The following is a 25,705-nucleotide window of genomic DNA, read 5'->3' on the forward strand; positions in this document are numbered from 1 at the left end:
ACTTGCTGGTATTGTAAGTTGGTGTTATTTATGGCTTCAGGCTGCACCCAGATCTATTTTGGTGTCTTCACCAATGCATTGGGATAAAGCTCTAGTAGAGCGCTCTGTCTTGTTTATTCTTAGCACTGTGGGCACTCCTCATGCTTGCAGGGTTGAAAACACAACTATGTTTTTTTACTCAGGACTTGGCAAATCTAGGGCATGGCACATCTTACGTTACTTGTAGCCTTTTGGGCAGTGGATCTGTTTCATTCCCACTGTATATTGTAGAAAAATTTTGATCTAAAAAGTTCTGGAGCATTGTCCTTGTTTAAATTAGCATGACCTGACTTTAATAGGCAAACTACCAAGGTAGGTGTCATAACTGTTGGCAGGTGCCCTGCCTTGTGGCAGAATGACCATGGTGATGAGACTGTTCCAATTTTCTTTCCATTGTGCTTTGCTGTGTGGTTGCATTCCTATTCTTGTCAAGAACGTGTAGATCAGGGCCACCACGGGAGGTGCCTTCATCCCCTCTAGGACAAGCAAGCCTGCTGATGGGAGGGGCGTTTGCAGAGCCATCATGACACCTGCTAAGTGCTGCATGAAGTCACAGCTCACCGAGAGCCTCAGAAACTGCAGTGAGGAGCAGAGAGCTCGCAAGACCCCAGCAGCTATGGAGTTTGGAGGGGACAAGAAAAAACTCAGCTAGTTTGCAGACTCCCAGACCTACCACCTTGAGTCAGCTAGAAGACATTTTAGGAATGGCTGCATGGATTCGGATAGGTGCTGGCTTTGTGCTATCCTGTTTGTGTAATAATTTTTTTCCTTGTTGTTTGTCAGGGAAGAGTGTAAGTATAAAGCAGCACACAAAACCTCTCTTCCTGATCTGTAAGTCAACGACTTCATGGACCGGAGATGAATTCTTTAGTGCTTAAGTGAACTTACCCCGATAGGGCTGCCCAGACATTTTTTTTCAGTACTTGAAAGTTTTGAGCATGCAAAAAGCATAAGCTTTTATCAGTGTTCAAGCTGGAAACTCTGTGTGCCTGTGTATTGAATGCACAAAGGGAACTTCTTGTTATAATGGCATAAATACAGTTGCCAAACATCACTAGTGAGCTGTTTCTTGCAGCATGTAGGTTTAAATTGACCGCTGAAGGAGTTTTGAATATATTTCCCTGATTTCTCAGGGGCCAGCTACCTGATTAGTGGACATCTGTTCAATATTTTAGCACAGCAGTTGAAATTATTAATTATTGTATGATCCTAGGTATCTATTCTTTAGAGCTTTGTTTGAAAAATCATGCCCTTTAAAAAAAATAATAATTTGCTAAACTGTATTCCTGTTATAAATGATGGATGTAGGGGCAAAAGAGGCTCAGCAATCTCACTAGTTACACGCATTGCTACATGTTATGTTGCTTCCAGAGAATCAGCAGGTTGCTTCAGGAATACCTCTGAAGGGACATCTCAAAAGGAAATTGAGCACAACAACATAAACTTGAGTGCCAGTCACTTGAGTGTCATTCCATGGGACAGGAAATCTAGAAGATAACTAAACTGGGATAGAGGTATTGCAGCAGTTGTTTCATTCCATCAAAAATCAAAGCAGTTGTGATGTTCTCTGGTTCTGTGAACCATAAAAAGTGAAGTTGGACCATATTTTAAAATATGTACCAGGTTTTTATAGAACATTGTCACAGGCATGGAAAATCCCATAGAATTAGCTCATGAACTTTTGAACTTTGATTGTACATGTGTATATATATATATATATATAAAACTTGGCAAGAATTCATTTTCATATCTGTCAGTCTCATATATGTAAGTGCAAGTTTCAACTGGGCCTTTCAGAGGATTTGCTTATATAAACTTGGGAAGGTCATGCCTTACTTGGCTTTTGGGGTATTAGAAATCTGTGTCAGATTTACTATTAGGCTTGCTCTTTTCACAAAATTCTTATCCCACAAATGAGGCCCCCAAAATTCTAACACTCTAAAGAGGTGAAGTGTAATAATTTTCAGGAGTAAGTGGAACAACCACATCTCTGGTTTGTACAGAGAGATTTTATTCCAAAAAGGAGGGAGCAGAGAAATAGGTTTGTGTTTTAGACGGTATTTGATATATGAGCAGCGATACCTTAAAGCTTTAGATAACAAATACTTTACCAAAAAGGAGGGATTTAATGAAAGTTAGTGTCTAACCTTGGCATTTTCTCTATATTACTGTTATTGATCCATCATTCACAAGATGTCGTAACTGTGGGAAAGGGGAGTGTGGGGGGTGGATAGCATAGGCAATATGTAAAATGAGCTAACTGAAAATCCCTTATCTTAGGAAACTTATGGCTATAAGAACGAGAACGGTTATGATGAACGAGACAAGTTTATGTATTACATAGTAAGAAAGCCTCAAAAGCATACCTTGTAGATTTTTTTCTGTATTTTGCTCTTTTCCAGTACAATTCAGTATGCTGCCTGTTTTAACTTTTATCACTTGAATTGAGCTTTCCCAGTAGCAGCTCTGATATGTCTATCCTGGATATGATCAGAAAGTTGCAGTTTCTTATAATAAATCTTTTGTTCAAATCTCCTCACCATTTGGTTTATGTTTGCATCATTAAAGATTATCCTGCTTCAGTACAGTTATTTATGGTAGCAGTATAAATTTGACACACAAGGGTGTCCTTGGGATTCTGGTTTCTTTACAAGTCTGTCTTAAGAAAACCCATTTTGACACGTGTTCAGTAATGTGTTATTTTACTTCTACAGATAGAGTGGCTGAGAAGTGCTTTTCAGATAAAGGTATCTTTATAGTGATGATTAATATGTTTGTGTCAGTCGCCTAAAGTTTTGTTCATGATCATGTAATTTGTCAATAAAAAAAAATATAAATCACTTCTTGGACTTAGAAGCCTGATTTAGATTACGCTTAGCAAGAGGAAAAGACTCCCATCCACTTCTCCCTATGTTCCAGCTACCTGTCAGGGGAGCTTAGCAGTTATCCAGGGGCTTTAATGACTTCAGATGACATGCAAGGCATTTCCCACTGAGGCTCTGCAGGTCATCAGTTTCCCTTTGCTACAAGCTGATGAGAGGGCTTCATGTCTCCTTCCGCCTTGCTGAGATAAATCAGCGTCTTCTCTCTGTTCACCCAAGAGCCTTGCTCAGGGCTGGTGCTCTGTGCAGAGTTCTGGAGGAGGTTCTGAAAAACCTTTGCTGTTGTTCTGGTAATAGGGGGTTGGGGCATGGATCTGTGTGTGACCTTGAGTTTTAAGAGCTACGGTAAGTGTTCTGTAACAGAATAGAAAATAATCAGATGAAACAGGGGTAGGCTATCTTTCCTCCATTTAGCTTCCCATATTGATATAATTAATGTCTTGATATCAGCTCTTGTAGTTTTTGCAGTTCATTTTCTGCTGGACTAGCTTCTAACTAACTGGGGGAAGTTTGACTTAATTCAATAGGCAGTGACGTCAGTAAAATAAGTGATAATTCTGCTAGGATTCTCTGAAGTTTACCTGACCAGCTTTAAACTGCTGATTCCATCTTTTGCTAATCTGTACTGTATATCACATATCCTGGCTTTTCCTGAATATGTATGTATGAGTGTCTTTCCAGTTGGGTTGCATTTTTCTTGTTTTTGGCTGTGTGGTCATTACTGTGCATTAACAAAAGGCCAACTACATTTTTGCAGTTGAATTCTGGGCTTAGTATACCAGTGGTCCCAGCCTTAATAAAGGACTGCCTGTTTGCTGTAGGGCTGTGTGCATATATACAGCCTCTTCGTAATGTATTAAAAATGCTACCCACGTTTTTCCTCTATGTGGCAAGAATGAGTTGTGGGTTTGTATCTGTATAAGAAGTATTTGCTCCCCACTGTAGAGTTAGGTTGGTCCTAATCTGAAATCAGAAAAATACGGAGATGAGATTTTATTTATTTATTTCTGTTTAAGTAACTATTTTCTGGAAAAGTGAACACAGCCAAAGAAGGCTAAGCTCAGATAAATTCCTGCAGAGCTGTTGGAGGGAGCTCGTGTTGGGTCAGGGGAAAATCCCCTTTGAATGGGTTCTGTTGTTATCCCATTGGAGCTGGGCCTGGCTGCATGGGCTTGCACTGTGCCCAGGCCTAGTGGCTATATTGCAGCCACATCACCACCCATCCCACCCTGTTCTGTGGCAACCCTCAGCAGTAATTTTGCTTGGGATGGTTTGTACAGCTGGATTTTGGGGACCAATATTATTGTTTGAATAGAGGAGCTCTATTACTGGTTTGTAGAGTTTACTGTGCATTTATATGCTTCGTAGAAGCCTCAGAATGCTTTTTATCTACTTGGCAATTGTGGTTTTGGTCATTACATACACATATAAAAACTGTCCAGACATAACTTGTTGTAATGAATTATTAGTCTTTGTGAAAGTGAATGCCATATCGTGTCTTAACAGAATTCATGAAACAATAGCGAGACTGTAATTGTAGCACAACCTGAATTGTACTCATACCTTTTTTATTATTTTATTATGGCATATTACAGTGTGCCTCTGGGATGAAAAGGCTATGTGCATCGTAAAGAATATCTAGCACAGCCTAGAGAAGAGCAGAAATGGAGTGTGCAAATGAGTCCATCAGGCTTGTAGCCTCTATAATGCTCAGCAGGAAAGTGAATGGTTAGAGGCTTGAACCTGGCTGTGTTTGAAGCAGATACATCTGTAAAATGCAAAGAAGAAGGGATGTCCTTTGCTTTTTCTTCTTATCTATCTATCTATCTGCATTGCTAATTAAAAATGAAAGCGTACCTTATACATTTTTTATCTGGTTTGGAAAAGGATTGATCCAAGCACTAACCTGGCAAGAAAGTAATGATGACCTAAAGTGATGATGTGATTTAAAATTAATGCTTCAAAGGCTATGGAGTAGCAGTGAAGGCTTAGAGAATATAACGTTTGGCTTCATAGAGCCAGTATTAGATTTGGACCTTTCTACAATGTAGCTGTGTTTAGAGATGATCTAGAAACAATATCTTCCCCTATTTAGCTGAGTGTTTGCCAAGCATGGCATCACCAGGACTCCATCATACAACATGATATTATAATTGCGTTTAATTGAAATTGTTAAATAGCTGTTCCTGCCCAGCTCCAGCAACAGCAGTCTGTTGCAGAGCACAAAACGCAAGGTACCTGTGGCAGTCACATCCAGAAGTTGTGGATTACTGCAGCCAGCTGTGTTCCATCATCAGTCAGTGTAAGTTGTGCTTTCTGTCATCCCAACAGAGAGAGGTTTTAACCAAGAAAACAAGGGAGGGAAAGACGGAAGATGTATGGCAGCCTGTAAAACTGTCTTTTAATCTGTGCTTCTCTGAACATCTGCCATCATGTTTGCCACGGGATTATTGACTGGATATATAGCATATTAAAAGAATGTTATACGGAGGGTTGTGTTTCTTGTATTTATCCTCTAGATTTTACTTTGCTTGAAACTTTTGGCAGAGATGTTTAATCCCATTAACGGGTTTGATCCAGGGATAGTTTTTGAGCTTCTTATCTAAAAGTGTTTTATCAATCTAAATAATACATTTTTTTCACTATGATTTAGGCTTATCCTTGCTTTATGTAATGTGATTTGCAAAATAAGAAGTTGGAGTGTATCTGGCTTTAGGTCACTGATTACAGCTAAACAGGCTTTTCTAGTGCAATGTGTTCAGCAAATTAAGATCTCTGAAAGCTTTTAAGAATTCAGATCAAAATTGAACTTAACCATCTTGTGGTTTAATAAAAAAGACTTAATACTTTTATCTGATGATATGGTTGGGAAATCTATCTTAAATACTTTAGCAAGAAGCAAGTAAGACAATTATACTTTTAGAGGAGTTTTTGCTTTGTGAAAGTTACCTATGCAATATCTTTATTCTGGATTAAAATATGTAGCAAATTGCTGATTATCACAATATGTAGTCTAGTTTAGTAACTGATAATTAAATGCAGCGTTGTAGTTTTTTTGTTTTGTTTTAAATTGCCTTCCTTTCCTTCTGGATACAATATTCTTAATTATATTTAAAACATATTTGTAAATTAATATTCTGTCTTACCTTTCAGCATTTATTTATATTATGTTTCTTAATTTAAACAGCAGATAGGCTACATGGTTTGTCATGTCAAGTGTTTTCTACCACCTGTGTCTGGTAGCAATTAGACTTTATCTTAGAGTAAAGGCAATGTCTCTATGGCCAGGGCAATCTGAAATAATGCCAAGGAAGTTGCCAGGGATGCTGAAAGTGTTGCAACTGCACTGTGCAACTTCTTGTTTCACCCTTCTTTTTTTTTCCTGGATCACTCCTGAGTAGTGGGGTGAAACATACAGGATGAAGCTGGGTGGTGCTTCTGAAGTCTTACTGTGTCTTGCATCAACCAAGCCAATTTTCTTAAAGGTCAGGGCAAACTTCTGCACGTGATGCAGCTGCAATGTTGGCATCACCCTAGGAGTTGCAGTGAAGCTTGTGATCTTCATTCCTTGTATTGCTTCCATGCACAAGGGCAGTCACACGTCATGCCTATAGTCGAACGCTCCAAGCCTGTAATTAAGGACAAAACAGATTGAGCCAACAGTAGGTTATAATATTGTGACTAACTCATGGACTGTAATCAAGAGCAGAGCAATAAGAAGGATCTTTAAAAGGTATGATCACAGGAGAGAAGCATGATTATAATTTCCAAAGTCATGTCTTATTTACTTGAAACCTGGCACTTTTTTTTTCCCGCTTGCATATCATTTTTGTGTAATGGCATGGTCACAATAAGAAACTTTAGAGAATGAGAGATAATATTTTGTAAACCATTGAATCCTGCACCTGGAAACAATGCTGGAGGTAGCATATCATGTGCTTAGGCCATTACAGGGTAGCACAGGTGGGGTAGTCAGCAGTGTAGGTGTGTGCAATAGTAATAAACAGGAAACTTCTCAGACAAAAACAAGGGGACACAGGTCTACAGCCCAGAAGTAACTTAACTCATTGCACCCTAATGTACAAGAGAGTCTGAAGGCTCAGCTTTGGTATTTTGTTTTTATTTTTTAAAGCCTTGCTTACGAGTGATGTGCTGCAGAATATCTGGAGGGCCAGGAATGTTCTGAAGGTGTCATTGATAGGTAAATGAATCCTTCAGGACAAAAACACTTTATCCATTTTTCTCTAAATGGTACTCTATATATTTCAGTTATAATCTGCAAGTTATTCTGTTTTATGCAGTTTTGGCCTGTATGGATTTAGGCAAGCTGTTATTTGTAACGTGGCTTTATTTAAATAATCATTCTTAAATCGCAAATCTAATTGAACTTCTAGCACTGGGTAAAAAAATTCTTTCCTTTAATACAGGCTCCAAATGAGTAACTTGTCACTGTTTAAATCCCAGTTGCTATCCAAACAGGAATATATAAATGAAAACAAACAAACAGAAAAACTGGCAGAGCAGTTGCTTCCTTCCTTAAATCAATTTGAGACGAGCAGATGCCAGGTTTATGGAAAAGGGGTTGAAGGCTCATTTTGCTCATGTGCCTATAGGACTAGGGGATGCACAAAATCTGCCCAGAGAAGTCGCTGTAACCGGCAGCTGTTGCCACTTGCCACCCTTGCTCTGGGGACAAGGGGCAGGTCTCCAGCTCAGGTTTCAGTGGCTCCTCTGGCTTTTTGCAATGGGAAATGACAAAACTATTGTGAGTCTGAGAACCCAATTTGGTGCTCATGGAAAAGTACCAGCTGAAGCTGGGTGACTTGCCTCCGAGTCTGTGGCTTGGAATTTGCAGCCCTTAAGAATATAATTTTACATTCAAGGAGGGCTGTGGGGATGGATGTTGGTTTGCCTCTGATGTGCAGATATTCAGAAAATGCTGAAATCCCTTGTAAAAGAGATGTTAGGGCATGTGATGGAACTTCTGTGGTTGCTGTTTCTGAATCATCTTGATTTATGTATTATGATTTGGACTCCAATAAAGCCTAAAAAGCACAGCCTTTTCAGGAGCAAATAATTAGTGTGATAGCTAAAGCGAAGCACAGCCTTATGTGTCTGTTTGTGCATCAACTTAGCAAACTGGAAAACTCTTTTCTGGCGTTCATCACCCAAATCTCAGCTTCATTTACTTCACACATTAAGCACAAGATGGTCCTTTTCAAACGTAAAGGGAATATTTCCGAAAGCTATGTGTGTGTGTCAACTTACTATAGGCACCTGTTAGAGGGGACTTTTTCCCTTCTGTAGCAATGAAATTGAACTTTGTCTACTCTCCACCTTCCCTGTCTCTAGCTCCATTTTCAGTTCTGCATTTGTCTTTGGACAATGTTTATAATCACTATGGTCTTCTCTTCTTACAAATCAGGTCTGGAGCATGCACTGAAATCTAGCACAGTACAACTAAGGTGTTGTTTTTTTTTTCTTCATCTTGTGTTAGTGATGCTTCAAGAGGCTTCAGAGATGCTTTGAACTTTCCAGACCTATAGCAGCCCAGTGAGGGAAGCAGCCTTACCAAACACTAAATCCCACACCACGCAGGGTTACAGCATAAACCTTTCTTACAATGAAGGGATTCCGTGGGGATAAATTCAGAGCAGTGCAGAACAGCTTCAGAGCAAAGCCGCTCTTGAAGGCAATGGTATTTTTACTCTCTAGGGAGAAACTCAGACTGTTGGCATCTTCCTGCACTCGAGCCCACAGAAAACAAAGTTGTGTTGCAAGTGCTGTTGAGCAAGAAGCAATACTATTATTACATTATGAAGTGTACAGAGGAAAGAGTCCTGAATTCCAGCTCCTAAAATCCAGATTGTGCTCCTTGGTTGCAAAACACTTGCTACTGAGCCTTTCTTTGTTCCCTGTGTCTCATCCCCAGGCAAACTTAAAGGGGAAGAGAGTGAATGGCTGAAGGGAGGGCTGGTTGTCTGCTTAGGAAGCTCTTTAGAGAATAGTACCACCAAGATCAATAACTGAAGTATACAATGCAGAGAAATTGTACAGTGGGGCTCTATAGATGTATACAGACACGTCTTCATGCTAGCATGTATACGTGCTCCTTCCATTCATTCCTCAAGTAGTTAAAGACAGGTAATTCTCCACCTTATGTGTTTTTGTTTGTTTGTTTTTTTTTGATTGTTTGCTTGGTTCTAGTGAGTTAGTGTGCTGATTTATCAGTGCTCTTTTCATCTCAGACAGTGATCTGCTTGGAACTATTTAATCTCATAGGTGTTTTGAAGCTAGCATGTGGGTATAGATCAGAAAAGCCTTTAATGTCTCCTTATGAATTAGTATATTCTGGTGGTGAAATATTTTGCTCTGGACATTGTCATCGACACATGAGATGTTTAAGAAATTCTCATCCTTTACTTCTGGCAGAATTGAAGTATTGGGTGGTCAGTGACTTTCTTGTTTCTGTGGCATCTCTTAAAATATGGATTAGAATCAAATTCAAGTGTATCATGCCAAGCTTTTTCTGTTTGTTTGTAGACAGCTATCTCATACATATCTGAGAGGTTATGTAAAAATAATGGGTGTGTATGTGTGTAAAGATGGACAAGTGATCAAAAACTTTTGCAATCACTTTTTAGGTACCTCACTTGGGCTAGCCTTAGCCTTCATAAGGCAGGGAGCCACGTATTAGTTGTCACAGTAGAACTGTCTGGAGTTCTTGTCTGATAACTGTTTTGATTCTGTTAAATAAAGTCAGACAAATATTTTGGAGGTGGTTACAATTAATAAATGAGATGTAGTAGTAAAAGATTTGTATTTACACGTGGTACTGTCCCTTCATGTAGCAAAATGTTCATTTCTGTCAGCTTCCCCTGCTTACGTTGTCCTCCAAAACAAATGCTGGTTACCAATGTCCAGAAATGTCTGTGAGTCTTTCAGATTTTTCCAGTTTTTGCTAACTCATTCCATGTGGTGTGCTCATGTTGTCCACATGCTACAGGTCAGTAACCGAGGCACTCCTACAGCATGGAAATGGATGTTTTCTACATTATTGATTTTTTTTTTTTTTTTTTGTGACAGTAGTAATAAAGCAAGCAGAAAACAATTTCATGGCACTACCAAGAAAAGGCAAAATATGAAATACATTGTTTAAGAGTAAAGTGTATTCACTGCCTGAGTTGTCTGTTCTGACAGGTAGATCACCCCCAGTCACAGCAGTGAAGGCTGGAGAACGAGTCCCACATGGCTTGTCTGTGCTAGGCACTGCAACTGGGGCTATGCAAGGGTTGGAGTTAGCCAGCTGCAGTGCCCGCATGCTCCATCCTAGCATCTGCAGCAGCATGTAAAAGAATTATCTCTGATGACTCCAGTGACTGCTAACTTGTCAGGGTTTTGTGCACCTCATGAATAGCCGGTGAGACAAACAAAAATGTGTGTCCTAAAGATACTGTGCTCTGAATCTGTTTTAAGCATCTTATATTAATGTGTTGAAACAATTTGCACAGACCCTTAGCTGGACCTGCTGCCTACCAGGAAGCCATAGCATCAGTAGGATTTCAGGCACATGGCATTTCTTCAGTTTGCCTTCAGTTCTTTAGGGTGCAATCAGATTCAGGCTTTAGGGACCTTTTTGCAATCATAAGAAGATATTTCCTTGATCTTGTCAGATATATTCTGTTGGGCACAAATTAAGCAGCAGGAATAAAATAGTTGTTGCATCCTGTGATAGGGCTGTCTATACATTGCTCATTTCTCTGGTCTTAGAGATTTTCAGAATATCCCCATGATAAATTTCTCTCCTACAGAGGAATTAATGGGTGTTCTACTTTGATGTTTCTTCCCAGCCTCAGAATGCCTGCATCTTTAGTTTCATCTTTGCAAAGGCATTCTTATTCTACCTGTGTTACCTAATATCAAGTGTGAGACATGAATATGTCTAAGCTGGGAATTTACTTAATCCTTTATAACTTTTTTTCTCATCTTTCTGTTGTATAGAGGACAGCGTGATTTTTGAGCTGTAAGAAGTCAGAACTTTCCTCCTGAGAAGCACCCTAATGTTCTGTTCCCTGAATTAACCTTAAGAGAAGAATTTGGCTTAATGGATTTAGATTTTGTACTAATTGGTTTGCTCACCTTTCTTTCCTTGACATCTCTAATCGCCACACTGAAGTTATGAAAGCTCCCCCCCCCTTGTTTTTAAGACTTTATAGGCAAGAGTCTGTCTAGACAACCATCAGACTTTGGAGAGGTTTCTTACCTATGTGAAAACAGTTGCTGTTGCCTGATCCATGTTCTAGTTGCTTCCTCTTTGAGTCTGCTGTATCTCATTATTGTATGGCACGTGCATGCATTGCATAGCATTACACACTGTAGACTTCACTTCAGGACTTTATGTCCACTAGAACAAGTGCTTCATCCAAGAGTTTCTGGAAAATAAAATTTAAATGACTGGGAACAGTTTGCTCTTTGGAGAAAACCCTTTTGAGATGATGTCAAATATTCTGTACCTTGCATACATTTTATCGCCTAGACTGCAATGCTTTATGCTGCTTTCTAGAATTGGCATCACATCCATCAAGCTATAATTATGAAGAGGCGTCTTCCCTCCTTTGAAGGTAGAATTAAAATGGAATACTTAAGATGAACTTATACTGCATACGAGGACTTTTATCATTTGAACAGTGTTCTAATAGTAGATTTTTTTGTGCTTCCCCTCCCATGTGTTGTTGTAGGATGTGGCCAGTACTGACCTGTGTACTGTACAAGAGGTTGCTGACTCTGGGCATATATAAGTGAAAAAATTCTTTACCACTTTTATATATAATGCACTTTATACGTGATGGTGCACATATTTTTAGTGGTGTTATGATAATTAAGAGATGTAAATGAGGAGGGATATTGTTACTCAGTGTTACAGATGCTGTTTTACCACCCACCTAAAGCTGAAGAGCTGCTGCAGTACTTTGAGACAAATTGCTGGCTTCAGTACAAGAACAGAGCATAGCAAAGGGACTTTTGTGCCTTCCTCTGATAATTCCAGTATATGAACTTCGCTGCATGATTTCTGAAATGTCTGCACCTTGAATATAACTGGTGTACTGCTTTAAGCTTCTACTACACATCTGAGGCCTTTTACTGAGAGGTGTTCTATAAATGTAATTCTTGAATATCGGTTACCCTGACTGCAAACAGTGCAATAGGAATGAGTTTGTGAATAACAATTTCCTGGCAGGTGACTATGTCAATGGCTTCAGGCACTTTAGGATGAGCTGTAAATAAAGAAAGAAAATAGCCACTGGGTCAGTGATTTCCACTTTCATTGCTCCCTTCTGAACAAGTTTTGAATGCTGCATTTGTGGGTGGCTGTTGTCCTCCAAAGTCCCATGGCCTTTTCTTTAATCCTGCTTTCCTGCTTTTACTGTAGAAGGAAAAGTTAGAATGGTGTTAGTTATCTTCCTCTCCCTGTTTTCTCTTGTGATTAAGCAGCTCTTTTTTTTTTTCTTTTTTTTTGGGGGGGGGGGGTGGGGGGATTAAGCAGTGTTTGCCTCTCAAAGGTGAGATGTCAAACTAGGTGTGAAAGACACTTATATACATATTTCAGATGCTTTTCTGGATTGGTTTCTGCATCAGACAGAAAAATTTCAGGATGGGTACTGTCTTTTAAAACCTAAGTTTGCAGAGAGGGGCTGAGTACCCAAAGCTTTTGTTGTTTTTAGGGAGATGGGAGGTGTACAGGCTCAAATACAACCATGAAGTTGTTGTGTGTGGTTAATGGTTTTATCCACTCAGTCTGGAATCTGACTCTTAAATAGTGCAGATTTGCAGCAGAAAGAAAAATATGTTGGTGCAAAAGATGAAATGACTAGTTCTCTCTGTCTCTCTCGCTCCCTTTTTTAATTTTATTTTTTAAAGGTAAAATACAAGAAATAGAGCATTAGTGTGAGGGTATGGCATTTGCTTATTGAGTTTTGTACTGTCATGATGATGAAATGGTATAGGATATATTTCACATTAGATCAAAGAAAAAACCTTTGTACATTGTAACTCTTGAACATACACTTTGACACAAATAACCTTCGGTATTTATTATTTTGGTTTTCCTACAGAGGGTTGATAGAAGCAAATGAAATAGGTGAGCATGACATATTGCATAATTAATAAAATAGACATGTATATTGTTTGGCAGAATAACAAGGCAGTAAAATTACAACATTGTGGTGCAGCGTACAGTCTGTTAGAAAATATTTCTGATATGTTAGCACTCAACTTCTATTCTACTGGCATACTCCATCGTTAGTCTGGCACTCATGGGGCCTTTTGTTGAACTTAGCATACTAAGTTACATGAAAAGCAAGATGACAGAAGGGATTCTTGTTAATTATACAAAGAAGCAACCTGTAGCAAGTGAGAAGCATTTTCAGATTTTTTTTTTTTTTGGTCATGTATGGCTTTTTAAAACTTTTTGATTGTTCCTTACCTAAGGCTTTATAGGAAAAACGAGGGAGGCAATTGTGAAATTATTCTGCCAACTTGTTGACTTAAAAACAAACAAACAACAAAAAATAAAACAATGAATGTGGTATATTCAGAGTATAAATCAGCAGGTCTGAAGGACATAACCAGTTATTATTAGAGGATATAGTTAATGAACTTACTGAACCATTGGTAATGATTTTGAAGTAGATAGGTAAATGAGGCTACAGTAACCTGCTAGATTAAATGAATCGGAATATTAGTATTCAAAGCTTTCTTCGGTAGATCTGGCTTTAGTACCCAGCAGCACAAATAGAATAAGTAAATGCATGATACAAAGTCTTGAAGCCTTTTTTGCTTCTGTTGCTGTTCTCCTTCTTGACTAGGAAAAGAAAAACAACAAAAACAGTCTTTAGTTAAAATAAAAATTAGGTAATAATCTAGATCTGGATATGAGCAACGATGTGACTAGCTTTCAGTAGAGACCCTCAGAAGCTGAAGTTTAATAGGTTTACTAGGAGTTTAACCTTCTTAATAAATTGAGAACACAGTGAGAAATTTCAAAACTTTACTTTCATAAATACGAAGTTTGTGTGATGGTAGAAAATCTTTGTGATGACACTATATATATATACACATATATAAATTTCAGACAGTCATTCAGTATCAACTATGTTTCATTGAAATTTCAATTTTGTGTTTCTATAAGTATGTAAGGATGAGCTAGTGGTAAGAACTATAAGAATTGAAAAGAATTGTGTTTGATAAGAAAGGGAATTATAAATCATTATTGTTATCATAACAGAATATTGCAGTAGTCTTGAATATAACAAGCAATCTGCTGAGTAAACCCTGTCAAATCTACTTCCATTGCAATGCATTCTAAATTTCTACTTGAATGAAATGAGGAGAGACAGACAAGGGAAAAGAGAATATATGAAAACAAATAGTTTGATAGAAAAGATAAACCAAACCAAAACCCAAATAACTTATTTTGAATAAGAGTAGGAGAGAGAGGACTAGGAAGAAAGCTGCTTCATCCTTGAGAAATGGTTGAAAGTAAGTGAACCCAGAGAAAGTTTCTTAAAGAGCTTTGGGTGTGTCATCCACATAAAATAGCAGAATCACTGAAAGGACTAAAAAATCTAGAAGTTCGGGATCTCCAAAAGCATTCTTTGGCTTATTTTCTCTTTCATACCTCAATTGACGATTTCACTTTGAAGCATGTGAATCTTATTTGCTGTATATTGTTTCTATCCAAAGATAGCTCTGGTATGTCACCAAGCATGAGGCATGGTGCTTTACTGGAGGCACAATTAGTTGGCCTCACGCTACATATAGGTGTCCTCAAGGCTTGTTATCTCCAGCAGGCTGCAAAGAGCCAGAAGCAGGGTAGTAACCAATGTAAACCTGTTCTTGACTACCTCCAAGTAGATTTCTAGTTCTTACTCTGAGCCAAAATAAGTTGCTGGGGGTGGGCCTGGTGGTATCAAGTGGCAGAACATGGCAAGGCCTTTTCTGCCTTAGCAACTGGCAACATGGGCCTTCAAGAAAGGCTGAGTTGAGAACTGGTCACTGATGGAAATGGCTTCTGCTATCCTGTTGAGTTATATTACAAAAGGTGTTTTTTTTATCATTATTTTTATTTATTTGTATATTGTATCACCTATTTATTCGTTGCAGTGGAGTGAGTATTAGGCTGTGATTATTTTTGTTGGGCTCTGTGCCATAGTTGAAAAGCCTTTGACATTGGTGTTTCTTGAATTTGCAATTGAAAAGTGATCCTCAAAGCTTTGAATGCAAGAGCTTTGATGGTCTTGAAAAGTGACTGAACAGCAAATAAATAAATAAAATGTACTGATAAATCAGAGGGTGTTGTCAAATAAGGTGCTGGAGGCACTGGCGTCTGCTCTGGTTTGCTGCCTTCACTAATGACAAGAAAAAAGGAAAGCAATTAAGTTGACTGATTTAGGTGCAAATAAGTTGAGAACTAATGAGAAAACAGTGACAATTAGCAGAAGGCAAGGTACAGGGTGGGGAAGGACAGCACCATATGATGGGGAGTATTTTCTTCTTGGGTAAGAAAGCAACCATATCAGGGAAAAAGGAATGAAGCAGAGAAGTAAGAAATGACATGAGTTTGCATTTCTAAAGAAGATGAGTTTTTACATTAAGGCAGCGTAAGACAGACTAATGAAAGTCATGCCTGCATAGATGATCATGATCATTTCATGCTTCGGAGGAGTGCATTTCATGCATCCTTAGCTGGTTGGGTGACAATTCTTGGTATTGATATCTCAATACCTGAAAGTTGTTAACAGATCCAAGAGGGTTGAAGGGAATAGCGTAACTAAACAGCTCAGAGTGAATCATCAAAAATATCAAGATTAAAATTTGTATGGCGGATTCAAACGTTTAGTAAAGATGGTGAGAGTATTTTAAAAGCCTCTGTAAGTATCTTAAAATGGAGAACAGCATGGAGTGAAGGCCAGGCAGGGTACTTAGGAGGGCCATGTGCTATGTGCTTCTCTGGTAATGCCAGAGACAGGGAGCAAGAGCAGACGTCCTTGGCCCCCGTTTTTGTAGGAGAGTGGATTGAATTTCCATGTGTGGAAACAAGATATGGTACTATTCCTAAAGATGAACTTCCTAGCTTCTGTAGGAATGCAGTGTTCTCCCTCTCTCTTTCTTATGATAAGATTACCCATCAACTTTTCCTTAAAGGGAAAGGACTTTGGTCTACCACTGCATGCCTTGCATGTCTTACGTTTGGTGGAATTCAGTTAATAAATGGTCATGCTATTATTCTGTATGTTAAACTGTGCTTTTGTTAGTACAAGATGGTTGTGGATAAAGAAATTATGGGAACATAATTGGAATCAGAATTCCTATCTGAAGAGATGCTTCTATTGCTGACTTAGATCTTTCCAGCAGAATTCCACTAAAAAGATAATGTGAAATAATTTCCATTAATCTGATAGCACTATATTTCAAGAAAATAATTTATATGCTTTTATAAAACACCAGTTCGCTACTAATATGTTTTAATTTTTTATTTTTTTTTTAATTCTAGTACATGAGAAACTATAAAGCACCAGTGACAAAGGTTCAAAAATGTTGACATATAAGTGATTTCTTCCACATGAGAGTAACTGCTCTCACGTGCTCTATTCCTTGGCAAGAAATTTGAATGTGGAAGGATAAGCTGTTTTAATGGTTGCTGTTAACTGCTTTATGTAAAGTAATATGCTAATATTTGAACTCTTTTGGTTAAGTGGTTGGAGTTTTTTATATGACTGTGGAATTTAGGTCAGATTTTTTTTTTCTTTTTCCTTTTAAAGAACTGTTGACAAAGCCAGATGGCTAAGTTTATAGGCTTTGCAAGTTATGGAGGTGCTCAAGTCCTCTTTTATTATCAGACAGTACCCTTATTATGGTCAGCCACTGAGTGTATGGCAGGTGCAAGGTGTTGATTTAAAGCTCTGGCAGACTAAGCTACTGCATTTCAGTAATCATGCTGCTAAGAGAGAATTTTTAATAGTCATGCCAACAAGCAAACTGTCTTTTCCTCTTTTTTTAAATGTCCCTCACTTCTCCATGCCTGATAACTCAGCATTTATATTGGAAGCACTGCTGCAGTATCCCTGCTTCTCTTCCCTTTGCTGTAGAGAGAGAGGCTTGCTTGGATAAAGGAAGGGCAGCAAATGTGACATTTCCATTGATTTATTGGGGGGAAAAAAGACAAAACTCCATAACTTAGCGTTATGGATGAGGGAGGTGGTTGTTTTATACTTGTCTAAAATGTTAAATAAAGCTGAATGTTTCGTAAGTATGGGTTAGGAACTAGGAGCCTTTGGAGAACTTGAATGTTTTATTTATCAAGTTTGTACCCAATTTTAGATTTTCAGATATTTGTTGGTAAACAAACACTTGTTTAGCAATCTAAACATTGACAAAAAAAAATTCTTTTGGCTTGCTTATTTTGGTTGCAGCAACGTGCTATAGAACAAGTGTGTTGTTTCATTCTATTATAAATCCAAAAATCCACTCGAGTTCCTCTGAGAAAGAGAAGAGCTCAAGTCAGATTAGTCTGAGTCAGTCCGCTGCTGCTGGCTTTCCCAGAGGCCACCTTTAAGCACAAAGATGGCTATTGCTATAATACTGCAGCCTCCTAAAAATTCTTCCTTCATTTCATTACTTCTCAAAAAGAAATTGCTAATTTACATTTCCTATCTGACCTCCTTTGTGGATCTTGATGTCCTTAATATTAGGTGTATGCAAATATTAACTATGTTTCAGTGAAAAGCTCCATGGATTTGGAATTACTGCCACAGCATTATGTTGTGGGATGATGAAGGATGACTTCAGTTATTACTGTTTTTCCAGAAGTCAATGTGTGTGTGTTTATGACTTCATTTTGGTATTTCCCCACTGAGCCTCAGACAGGTCATCTGATTCTGATTTCCTGGTTGGTTGGGATGAAAGGCTGAAAGGCTCTTGTTCTGTCTTTTTTTCCAAAATAAAACAGAAGAGATATAAATCCTTAGTTTTCTTCCTTAGACTGTTTCACTACTTGGCAAGAGTTTGTTGTTGAAATATCTTTCTCGCAGGGCATATGGGAGCTGAGACAAAAAAATAAAATATAATAATCATAATAAAAAATCTAAGCTTGTCAGTTGCAAAAGCATCTCGTAGTGTGGGAACAAATGGAAGGAGATCAGATATTTTTATTTTATATTATTTTTCTGACAACATCACCTCAAAATCTCCCCCATGCATACGCTGGATTCTACTTTTATCACTGCCCTTGAGAAAGACTACTGGCTCTCCCCTTCCAAAACAGGGCAAAGCCAGACCCATTGCAGACAAATGTCCTTCATAGGACTGATTTCCTGTCCAAAACAGAGTCACTTTGTAGATGTAGATTTACTTGAAACTGATTTATTGACGATGCTTAGATACAAATTCTTGTGTAGCTTTTGCTGATTTGCAGCAGGCTTAGACAGTATGTGGACTTTTGGATTTTAAAGACAAAGCTGTTTTTATGTGAAAAGTCCATTAATTTAGGAACATTGACTCCTTGAACTTCTAAAGGTATGTGTAGACTTAGTATCCATCCTTTATTGTAAGTAAAGAAAGAATGTAGCACTGCAGTTACAGCAGAGATATTACACGGAATATCCATACACTTGTACAGAGAAATCTTTACTACCAGCCTTAATTATTGACATTACCAAAATCTAATGTTGACTGATAACAGGATTTAAAAACTCCAAAATTGTGAAGGAGTTGTAACTTCACTGTAGTGAAGTCAAAAGAAATGTTTCTACATTCCTACGCTATTTAGCACGAGTTTAACTTTTCTTTTTGTTACAGCTCTAATGTACCACAGTAGCAAATGGTGAGAGATTCTAGTATGCATGACCTGGTTCAGCTGGATAACACCATTGATTTTTATTTTTTTTCCAGTGCCTCTGGTTTAGTTAATTGTAACTCCATTTTCTGATTCTTGATTAGCTCAGTGGTAAGTTGTCATTACAGCATTCGACTCCCTAAGGATATGATCTATAAGGCAGTTTTTTCCAGTGGAGGGTCATGATTTAGCTAATTTACACATAATTTAAACAGCAGTTGGCCTAATACCCTGAAGTGGAATTTGAGATGCTTGAAGTCCAAGAGCGTAATACCATAATTAGTGTTTAGGTTAAGTGCTCTTTAGAGACCTGCATGAGGAGCCAGTGGGACAAATAATGCCTCTCGTGTTCTTTTTTCAATAGTCAGGTGGAGTTCAAATCTCAAGAAGGATTAAGATGACAGTTGAATTTAGTACAGAATTGCCATTTCGTATTTCATTGGAAAGGCTTTGTTTTGTCCAAGTTGCCATAATATTTGTTTTTCCAGACCTTGTATTCTCCCATATACTTTGATGGCCTATTCAGATAAATTAGCATAGTAAAAATGTCGTCTTGTGTTTAGAGCAAACTAATGAACTCTGACTTTTCCATTTCCTGATGTTTTGCTTTTGTGTAAGCTTAGTGCTGAGACTTTTAGCTACTTAAAACAATTTCTATAAGATACTGAGAATTTGTTTTCATATTGGCATCTAAATGGTTTTGCCAAGCTGAGCTGATATCTCAGAGTGCTGCACAGGGGAGGTAGACTGCGGTAAATGAAGTGGATTCATGTCTTTCCTGGTGGGTTTGGCCCAACCCCTGAAGTGTGACTGCCACTTCTCCTGAGGAAAGGTGGTTATGCACTGAAACAGTTCTATGTACATTTGTGCTGTGGTTTCCAGTTCTTGCAGTAGCAAGCCAGTGTAGAAGCTGACTGAGACAGTCCTGCTCTTCTTCTAATTTATAGCACTTATTGTGAGCCCTTGCTTCTTGTTGACACGTGGCAGGATAAAACTTCAACGGAGAATTTGCCCTGACAGTTTGCTTTGCAGGAGAGCTTGTGCCAGTGCAAGAGAAAGGCAGCACAACTGGGAATATGTGTTTCAGGACAAAAGACAGCAAGGAGCACAACTGCTCCAAGCGTGCATTACATCAAATGTGGAACTATTTACATGATTGCTGATAGTAATGTCAGATCTAAATGTGTTTGAATGGCTAAAATGCATTAAAAAGCTTTTTTCCTTAAAACAATTAAAACCATTTTTGCATTTTTATAGTGGTTACAGAATGAGCAAAATACATTAAGCTGGCTTTCAAATAGTTGGGTGGGGTTGTTATCTATACAATCTGGATTTTGAAAATTTTCCCTGTGGATCTTTAAGCCTACAGGAAAAGCAGTGAAATCTAGTATGAATTGCGAGGTGTTTGCCTCACTGGGAGTTTTCTGGGGAGTGTTTAGGGAACACAGCAAGTTCCTGTGTACCGGTAAAAATCTGACTGCTTCGCGGTGTTGTCTGTGATGTGTTTATTTAAAGCTCTGTTTTCTCTCCGCTATTTCTGCCAGGCTGTCACCGTACCACCCACTGGGTCTCTTCCAAACAGCTGGGCTGGTATCATCACTGCTTGTTCTTGGTTGGCTCTATTGCCTGTGGTACCCTTGTGGTATGGTTCAAGTTGCAGAATTGCTTCCAGGTGTGCTTCACGGTATTCCCTTGAGCTACTTCTTAGCACCTATATTACAGGCGTCCTCCTGCCGTTTGGGACAGAGTCACTCCTTTTTAGAGGATCATTAAACTTTTCTGAAATTGTACAGGTGGTAAAGATTCTGCCATATTTCTAATTATTTTTTTCTTTATAGACCATTATCCTTTTTTAATTTTGCTTCTAGGTTATATGATTTTTATTTTTAGTTCAGCATTAGGCTTTAGCATCTCTGAAAGCATAGCAGTTACATCATTTTAAAGCTTTTTTATCTCAAACTTTTTGCAATTTTTAAAAGAAATGGGTGCATTTCTGTGCCTGTTGACATAGTGTGTAAAGCTAGACTGCAATTGCCCTTTAGTTTAAGGTACAGTTGAGATATAATTGTAACTGCTTTATCCCTGTTAATTTAAATAATCGTTATAGCTGAGGACTTGCATATAAAAGGAAGGTGTCCATCGATAGCAAGATCTGCCCTGTGTTTAAGAAGTGTTAACGCTGCAGAAGCTAGTTGATGTAGTTGATCAAGATTTTGGGTGCCCTACTGCATCGGTTACTCCATTCTCTGCAATTTACTTAACTAACAGAATAATCTGGTTGAATTTGTGCATGATAGAAGGAATGAAGTGGTGTCCCACTTGATCACTCGCATGTGCTTTCCAGCATGACGGCTCAGTGTCTAATCCTTTCTCATTTATGAAATGCCTTAAACTGCAAATTCAGATGTGATATTCGGGGCTAGAATCTTCGGTCATTTCCTGAGCTTCATTTTGAACTTCCTTACAGTGACATGATACATATTTGTCAGGTCAATTTAACTTTCCATGTGTCCCTTTCACCTCTCTCTGTTTTCTTCCTTGTCACTGTTATTAACTTACACTATTAACTTACATCCTTCTAATTAAACCTGTGTCTTCATGCTCTATGAAATGATTTATGCTATTGCTGCACTTTGGCATTGCTTGTAATTAATACACCTTGTTCAGCGGTTTTGGTTTCCTGTGGTTCAAGAATATACTCCCTGATTGCTACTTTTTGCTTACGTATGGACTAGTGCAATAGAAAACCTTTCTGGTGGCCTTTGGAAATGTTGTGTTAGTAACGATTAAAGTAGTATTATAATGAGTGGCGTAATATTCTGCTATGTGTATTAAGTTGTACTTTGAATGTTTATTTTGTTCTTCATGCTCATCTTGTTCTGCTGTCAGATAAAGAAGTAAGACAGGTAGGTAGAAGAGGTCTGTAGTATCAAAGTGCTTGGAAATCAGCAAAGATGGGATATTCTGGGATGGCAGGGGCAGGAGGAAAAGAGAAAAATCTCCTCTGCATCCTGAACTCCAGATAATTTTGGAAAAGGAAGGTTATGTTATCTGCCTTCCATCTTTCCTTTATGTTTCTTTCAACTGCTTTAAAAAGATATAAGATTTAAAATTAAAAAACAAAACAAACAAACAAAAACAAACAAAAAAACACACATACCTCTATTGTTTGTAATTGTAAGCAATGTATGCTTACTTCTGTGCTAAGCATGGCAGTGTAAGCAACTTCGCAGCACCTGAGCTTAGCTGCCCTTTGGCTGTGGTGTAGAACTTGATCTGGGAAAGGAAACCAACAGCTCAGAACTCCATGAGAACTCTTGTTCTAGTTTGTGTTTTATCTTTGCCTGATAACAAAATTCAGCAAAAATCTTATCTATAATTATTTTACGATCTCATATCAAGTACTAAGGAAATGCTAGGGATGCTTTATGCCTTAGTGCAGACTTTTCCTGAGGGCAGTTGATATAGTTGTTACTTAAAACATGCATCAGTGCAAAGAAACACAGTTTCTATTCAAAATAAAATAAAACAGTAATAAATGAAAAAGGGTGTGATGAGCCTTACAACCTGTCTGATATGCAGCAATGTCAGCAGCCTCACTTCTACATTTTAGCTGGGTTGAACTCCTGCAATGTTTACATCTGGATAGTTCTTAAAAGTATAGCAAGCTGACCCATTCCACTGTAAATTTTCTGTAGTTAAAAACAGCCACTGTTTAGGTTTTACAACAATGCCATTAATAATTACAGAAGTACCTATAGCTTTTATCAGTCCTGGCTTTATTATCTCATCAGTCTGCTTTGTGGTTTTAGATTTCTGAGTATTCTCAGCACCTAAGAGCTTTGTGCACATGGGAAGGAGAGAGAGAGAAAGCTGAACTACAGAAATTTCTGCTGACTTGACAGGGAACTCTGCGTAAGAAAGCTTTGGGTTTGGGAAACCTTCTATTTACTGGCAAATGGTGACTTTTCTCCTCACCGGGGTGTCCTGGGCGTAATTTATTCTATTATGTCTTTTGCAATAATAAGTTGGGGGAACACAACTATAGTTCTCTGATCTTTAGCTGATGAATCCTTACAATAAGGAGTGTGTGTCCATCCTAATCAAAGGTTGGTTGGTTGGGAAAGCAAATGACCCGAAGTGAAATGTGTCTTTAATTAGCAGTCTGATCAAAGTGCCAGACATTAAAAATGAACTGAGGTATTTCATATTACCAGAAAGAGGATCATGAGGCTAGTTTAAGTTAGAGAGCTAGCTTTCATTTCTGGTGCCAGGGATATAACTGCTATAGCCAAAAACTTTATATCTGTTAGGTCATTGCAAAGAATTAATGGCTATTTTACTGCCTGCTCTTTTTAGGGTGAGTGCAAGGTGCCAGATAACCATTCAGCGCTTAGAAGTGTAAATACACAGCTGTTAGGTGTATGAAAATTTCAGCCAGTATTGGAGAGAGGATGTAATCACAAATAATCCCTCTTTTTCCAAGTCAGCGAATACTTGCACATAAATTTGTCACATGAATCCAGGAAGGTATGATTGTGTGTTTGTACTGCTTGCCTCTTGTTCAAATCTAGTTCTGCTACTGTTGTGTTCAAAAGCATGAGCTTATGAGATCGGAGCTGGTTAGTCACACTGTCTGTAGTTGTAACTGCCTATTTCTGCACTTTGAAGTAAGTCTAAGATACAGATTGAAAATTGTAGAAGTCTCTTGCATGTATGGGATTTTTTTTTCCTTAAAAACTACCTGGGCTGTAGAAGAATGAGAAGCTGCAATAATACTGTTAGGAGTAACTTGGACTTTTTAATCTTGTAGTTCATATTTGAAGCGATTGAGCAACATTCCTGCATTTGAACATTCAGCCTTATAGTACTGACAGTACAGAGCCAACTAACTTGATCATGGTGTTCAGAAACCATTCTAGGATTTTGTTGAGTAAGTCACTATATAAATGCAGGAGATCTTAAAGTGCTTAGAGGTAAGGTCTGATGGATTCAGAAGCATGACTTCAGAGAACATCCCTAGCTGCCCTCCTTGTGCTGTATGGCCCAGACTGCAGAGCAGGATGTACCTGGGGTTCAGCTGCACTAGCTTTGTTTGATGCAGTAGCTCAAACCAACTTCCATCATCAGTTTTAGATAATATACTGCAATACAGTTAGGTTTCTTAACTTGCTATAATACTGATAACCATAACCAGAAGGCCACCAAAGCTATATATTAGTGCCGGGTAATTTTTGCCATGTTTGCGTGTGGCAGTCCTGGGGATGTGGAGTGTTAATAGGACTTCCATAGCGTGAATTTAGAAATAATAATTAGTTTTGTCAGTCTGTAGCTGTATGTAGTGATGGTACACAGCCTGCGTCTAAATTGCTTTGCTTGGCCTCTCGTCAGGAAAATCTAGCTGTTTCTGCATGCTTTGTTTCCAAGTTGCTTAATCTGTGTTTAGTTGACTGTGCTCATGAAGGCCATACTTGAGAGAAGGAAAAAAAAAAAAAAAAAGAAAATGATTAATGGTCATGGCTATACACACAGTTACTTTGTCTTCCTTTGTAATCTGCAAAAAAATAATAAAAAAAAAGAAAAGAAAAAGAAAATGAAACTAGCACATATATAACTATGTATTCCGTTGATGTTATAAATGTTGATTACAATGGCAAGGGTTTTCATTAGATGAAAACTATGATCTGTACGAAGTCTTCTGTATGATTCCTGTGTAAAGAAAATGAATAGGTTAGATAATAAAGGTCTTTTGAAGTGGTTTCCAAAAATGCTGTCAGCAACCTGAATACATGTAATCTGTGTTGAAAACAAACAAGCAAAAAACAAACAAGACCCTACAAAGCAAACAAAGAAACAAAATTAATGTGTTTTTTTACTGCATTTGTGATTCTCGCTCTTTCAGCAAGCAAGCAACAACTGTTGCTTGTAGTGTATTTGTAAGAAATGACCATGTCTGTAGCTTGCCCATTAGATGTCTAAATGCTGACTTGGGCTAACCATATTCTGCCATTGAAAGTCCTCATCAGAGTTGTTTGCTCCCCTTTGTATATGCCAAAAGTAAATAACTAAATAAATAAATTCCAGAGGTTGACTTTTCTTTGGGAGTAAACAGATGAATCTAAGTATCAGAGGTCAGCTTGAATGGTTTTCTGAGACAACTCAATAACGTATTTTATTCTTTGTAGCAGAGATGCAGACAGAGAAGTTGTCCAGCCCTCCTCCATACACCCCCCAGTCATTTTTTGAAAAACAAAACAACCCTGATCACCGAATTTCAGTACTTTTGAATCGTGGTAAAGTCTTAAATTACAAACCAGTCAGTCCATCTGTGGTAAACAGCTCAGTGGCTTTGCATTTACTCGTTAGGTAATTTCATTTTTTATCTGAAACCTGTTACATGATACGTGAAATTGAAAAAGACTTTCCTCTAAGCTTCCATATGCCATCTGTTTCTGCTTCCTATTTTCTTCTATAAATCACTTTAAGATCTCTCTCCCTATATATATAATTCTTAACAAATATGAAAGCTTTTGTATTGCTTATATCCTCCCAGAGCGAAAAGAGCAATTGTGTTTGTATTTGGTCCACTCTTCAGATAGGGGAGGAATTAAATTCCATATCTCTGTGGATATGTATATAGCATGCAAACACGCAGTATTCCTGTTAAGAATCAAGGTACTTTATTGTAATTCATTTTCCATTATTTGTTCTTTGTTTATATAAGGTTTTATGTTTATAAATCACTGCCTGGAATTCAGTTTCAGAGTTGGAAGATTTGCAGACTTGTTTATCATGTAACAGAAGTTAGCAGGCTGCTTGATGCTGGACTTTTACAGTCACTTGAACTATAGAAATGCTCTTTTATTCTTCCCATTTGGATTATTTGTAATAA

General features: G+C 38.1%; 1 protein-coding gene across 5 annotated transcripts in view; it reads left to right on the top strand.

The window, feature by feature from the left end:
• The window catches only part of GULP1 (GULP PTB domain containing engulfment adaptor 1), a 148,951-nt gene that overhangs the window by 33,732 nt on the left and 89,514 nt on the right, over positions 1–25,705 (top strand). Inside the window, exon 1 of one of the 5 annotated variants that reach the window (XM_072041298.1) lies at positions 5,159–5,223. The exons of the other annotated variants lie outside the window; for them this stretch is intronic. The gene's annotated coding sequence lies outside the window, so the exon portion shown is untranslated. Of the gene's footprint in view, positions 1–5,158; positions 5,224–25,705 lie in introns of those variants that run through there. 5 annotated transcript variants of the gene reach the window in all.

This window comes from Anas platyrhynchos, chromosome 7, assembly GCF_047663525.1.
Source record: "Anas platyrhynchos isolate ZD024472 breed Pekin duck chromosome 7, IASCAAS_PekinDuck_T2T, whole genome shotgun sequence".
Classification (NCBI taxonomy): Eukaryota; Metazoa; Chordata; class Aves; order Anseriformes; family Anatidae; genus Anas; species Anas platyrhynchos.